Here is a 5302-nt window from a genome sequence, read left to right as displayed (position 1 = left end):
TTTTGCCCCATCAGCCTATGTAATGTGCTTTACAAAATATATTCCAAAGTCCTTGCAAATCGCCTTAAAAAATTACTCCCATCCATTATCACTGAACACCAATCTGCCTTTACTAAGGAAAGATTAATTTCAGACAACATTTTGGTGGCTTTTAAGACCTTACATAGTATGCAGAAATATAAGGGGGGTTCCTATGGATATATGGCTTTAAAATTGGATATGAGTAAGCGTATGACCAGGTGGAGTGGTATTATTTAGAGGGGATAATGAGGAAGATGGGTTTTAGGGAGAGGTGGATAAATCTTGTAATGGGTTGTGTGAAAACAATTTCATATTCTGTTTTGGTAAATGGAGAACCATGTGGGACGATTTTCCCTACAAGGGGGATTAGGCAGGTAGATCCATTTTCCCCTTTCCTATTCCTCCTTTGTACGGAAGGGTTGAATGGTTTAATTAAAAAAGCAAATTTACAAGGAGACATTCATGGTTACTCCCTTTGTAGGAGAGGCCCAAAACTAACGCATCTGCTTTTTGCAGATGATAGTCTTATTTTTTGCAGGGCAACATTGGAGGAGTGTAATAAGGTGATGGACATACTAAAAGTGTATGAGGAAGCATCAGGACAAAAAATAAATAGAAGTAAAACCTCCTTGTTCTTTAGCAACTCTATACCGGAAAATGTGAAGCATGGAATTAAGGTAACCCTTGGTGTTCCAGAAATTATGCAATATGAGAAGTATCTTGGGCTGCCCTCTCTTGTGGGCAAAAGGAAAAAAGAAAGTTTCAACTACATAAAGGAGAAGGTATGGCGGAAACTTCAAGGATGGGAAGCCAAATCACTTTCTCAAGCCGGAAGGGAAGTGCTCTTAAAGGCGGTTATACAAGCTATCCCAACTTACACTATGAGATGCTTCAAATTGTCGGTAGGTTTGTGCAATGAGATTGAGACCCTAATTATGAAGTTTTGATGGGGGCAAAGGGGTGAACGTAAGAAAATCCATTGGGTTAAATGGAAGGAGATGACAAAATCAAAGATTATTGGAGGTATAGGTTTTAGAGATCTTGCTATGTTCAATGATGCTCTCCTAGCAAAGCAAGCATGGCGACTATTGCATAATACATCTTCACTCTTCTATAAAGTTTTTAAAGCACGTTTTTTTCCAAATTCTTCACTTATGGAGGCTGTTGATTCAAGGATGGGATCTTACGCATGGAAGAGTATCCTTAGATGGAGAGACATTATTCAAAGGGGAGCAATATGGAGGATTGGAAGTGGAGAAAAAATTAACATTTGGCAGCAACGCTGGTTGCCAAGAAAACACCCTTCATGGCTGCTGAATTGTCCCCTAGAAAGTTTTGAGAATCACACTGTGGTTCACTTATTGATCTGGTCCCAAGAAGCTGGAATGAGGAGTTGGTAGATGGTCTATTTGGGGTAGAGGATGCAGAGATGATTAAGAAAATACCCCTTAGTCGAAGTGTAGCGGAAGACACCCTTTATTGGCCTTATTCCACCTCCGGTCATTGCACATGCAGGTCTAGTTATAGATTCCTTAAAGAGGAATCGGAGTCACTAGCTTATCCACAAGCCCCACCAATTTGTGATAAGAAGGTTTGGAAAGCGATATGGAAGATGCAAGTCCCACCGAAGATTAGCAATTTTATTTGGCGAGCTTGTCGCAATGTATTGCCGACCAAACAAGCTTTGATGAAGAGGAAAATAGTTGCTGACCCAATTTGTGAAAGATGCAAGTTGGATGTGGAAGATGCAAAGCATTCTTTGTGGTCATGTTTAGAGTTCGATGTGGTGTGGGCTGATTAGGTACCATGGAGCTTCAAGCATGAAGTTGGGTTCTCAGGTGTGAAGGAGTTGTTGTCATGGATGGTTGAGAAAGGAATGCCCCTGGAGCTGTTTGCATTTATGGGTTAGAGTGTTTGGAGTCAACGAAATAAATTCCGGGTGAACCTTCAGTCCAGTCTACTTCATCAGGTGGCAGAACAAGCAAGAACCATGTTGGCGCAATACCAGGTGACCACACGGACTGCAGAATTGCAGCTTGGGAGCAGTGGCATCGAAGGAACAAGGTGGAGTATTCCACAAGCTGGTTTTGTCAAGATTAATTTTTATGGCGCCGTGTTCGGTAATTCAAACTCGTCGAGTATTGAAGCTGTAATACAGAACCATAATGGAGTTGTCATGGCCTCTTGTGCAGAAAAATTAAACCAAGCTTACAAGGCAGAGGAGATAGAAGCGTTGGCAGCACTTAAAGCATTACAATTCGCATTCGACCTGGGTTTCTAAAACGCCATACTCAAAAGGGACTCTCTCGGTCTAATAAAAGCTTTGAAGACAGAAGACCATAATCTGTCCCCACTGGGTCTATTGGTAGAGGATGTCAAGTTGGCTACAAATAATTTTGTAAGTTTGTCGTATTCTCACATTAAGAGAAACGGTAATAGTGTAGCTCATAATCTGGCAAAATATGCTATACTCATACCAGATTTTCAAGTATGGATGGAAGATGTCCCATCACATGTTGTTTTGTTTTTACATTCAGATGTAGTTCATTTACCTTAATAAAATTACATAAGTTTCATTCTCTTAAATAAAAAAAAAAAATGAAATCACCCACCAAATAACTAACTAAAATGATATTCAAAATCATAGGACAGAATCATTGACCAAAAGACACTAAAAGACGTATTTGTCATAAATTTTTTATGTTAATTGTAAAATTTTCCTTCAGAGTATAAAAAGTTATAGAATTCTACCAAGAAAAAATAATAAAAGTAAGGGTCATGTTAATGAATACCCTTAGGGAAATTGTTGATAAACTATAATAGAAAAATTTTGACACAATTTTTATGGGAAATATAAAAAACTGTCAACAATATTTATTATTTTATCATTTTCTCGATAAAATGTTTCTAAAAATAACTCTTAAATCAATACTCTTAGGGCATTAGTAGGGGTGTCAATGTTTGACCTAACCCACGAACACGACACAAACCTGACATGGGGTTTTTCAGGTTAGGGTTGGATCTTAATGGGTTTGGGTCATAAACGGGTCAACTCAAAAGTGACACAACAAGAAATGTGTCATAAACGGGTTAACCCACGTAACCCGTGTAGGGGCCTTTTTTGTATATGGTATATTGGGCTGCCTCCTACGGTAATGGGCTGGGCTGCCTCCTGTGGTGATAAGCCCTAGTGTTTCTGAGTAAGGGAGCTGGGGCCGGTCCAATTGTAACTCAACTTAGGCCGGTTTGCGCACAAACTTATGCCTTGTCTGCCAGGAGCAAATTTACGGCAAGCAGAACTGTGGCAGACGAGTTACGGCAGGCAGATATAATAATAACTAAAACAGAGTACTTTGACTTATTTAAATAAATGGCTATGTATTCCCTGCTAGTAAAGCATGATTACAGTCATAATGATATCAATCACAGAGAAAAAATGACGAAAATAATACTAGCTAATTTAAATGGGCATAAATTAAGTTTTAAGCTTAGTCTGCCACAGTAAAGCCAAAGAGGAGAGAACGCCTCTTCTCAATGCAAATAATCCCCCAGGAAAAGGATCCTGCCGTGGGGATTAATGGCTTTGAAGGAGTCGGACCTGAATGGTTATTGCCCAAAAAGAAAGAGTTCTTGTTTGCGTTTTGGAAGAATGTGAGATTTGAAGGGGGAGAGAAGGAAACCGATCTATTGGTGCATGCCCATTGAACTAACTCTCCTTTTTCTTAGTTTTCCTTTCTTTTCTTCTCTGTTTTCTTTCTTATCTTTCTTCTTTTCTTCTTACTCTGTTTTTTCTTTTCATTCCCGAAAATATACTCTGTTTTCGATCCCTTCTACAGGGCACGGCAAGGGCCTTTTTATAGCGCCTGCCGTGGCTAGTGTTTTACCGTCTTGCCCCTTAACCGCCTCTGTCTGGTCTGGGCGTACTTGCCGACCACTAGGACTATGCGGCATCCACCCTTGCCAGACAGAGACAAGTTTGTTTTGTTCCTCTGTATACCATAACATTTCTTCCTGCCACGGTATTAATGCTTTCTCTCTCTACTCTCAGAGCATGCACCCAACGGTTCCCCCTCAAACTTGCCTCTTTTGGATGGTCTATCATCCTAGCAGGACGTACCTCCCAAAAAAGGCTTGGGCAAGAATTGCAAATAGATCTTTTCCCCTCTCCCACCACCAAACCATACCCCCTTTACCTCTTACCTTTGGCCTATGGCCCCACCATGTCCTATATTGGCTAGGTACATGCTGGTGGTGCCTGGGCCTTGCGCGTGCTTCCCTTTCAAATTTGTCCAAGAGTCTGCCTGTTGCTCATGCGTCTACCGCGACCTAGAGACTCTCCGTCTGCGTTTCCTGGCCTTTCATATGGGCTTTCCTTTGGTTTTTCGCTCCATTTCAGGAGCTGGGCTTCGTATGATGATGAGCCTTACATTTTTTTGGCCCATTTTTTATTTTCTTTATTGTCTGCCACGTTGAATTGTTATTCTTGCCGTAATAACTTAATCCTGCTGGACCTTTTTTTTTGGGCTAGCCGTTTATCCCTTTTCTCAGTGGCCTATCATGGGCACTGTTTTGCTTTTACTCATGGGCTCCTATGTCCCTTTGGGTTTTCCTTTGGGCATCCGTGGCCCGATTGCTTTCTTTAGGCTTCCTCGGCCCGTTTGCTAATTCCACACTCCCATAGGCTTTTTACTAACTTCATTGGGCTTCCTCAGCCCAATAACCTTATCTTTATCTTTAGGGTTCATGGGTCTGTCATAAACCCCTTACTCTCTTAGTTTGCATTGCCTTGAGCCTACGGCGGCCCTTTCTCATTTTTCTACCTCATACTCTGCCTATGAGATGCTATTTCTTTCTTTCCTGGCTTCTTTGAGCCCGTTTGCTTCTTCAAGACCCATTTATTTATTTGTTGGGCCTGTGATCCATTATTCCTGCCGCTTGGGCCTAATGGGTTTTTTGCTATTTATCTTGTCAATTCTTTGTGGCCCTCATTATTGGGCTTTTCTATCTGCCTGGGCTTCCACAAATGGCCCTCAACAACCCGCAATAGATATGTTTGACACGCCAATTTATTTGTGTCAACCCAAAATGACCCACTTAGCATCATTGTTTTTAATTCCGTTTCGAATCCTGTTTCGGTTTGTCTAGTGGAACGAAATATTTTGGTACCGGCTTATGTCAGCGTACCGTTTCAGGGTGTTTCGGGATTCCTAATATATATATATATATATATATATGTATGTATGTATATGAATACACACGTATACAACCTATTATTTACAAT

Source organism: Quercus robur, chromosome 8 (assembly GCF_932294415.1).
Source record: "Quercus robur chromosome 8, dhQueRobu3.1, whole genome shotgun sequence".
Classification (NCBI taxonomy): domain Eukaryota; kingdom Viridiplantae; phylum Streptophyta; class Magnoliopsida; order Fagales; family Fagaceae; genus Quercus; species Quercus robur.
The sequence above is the reverse complement of the archived record's forward strand: the minus strand, read 5'-3'. Positions refer to the sequence as shown.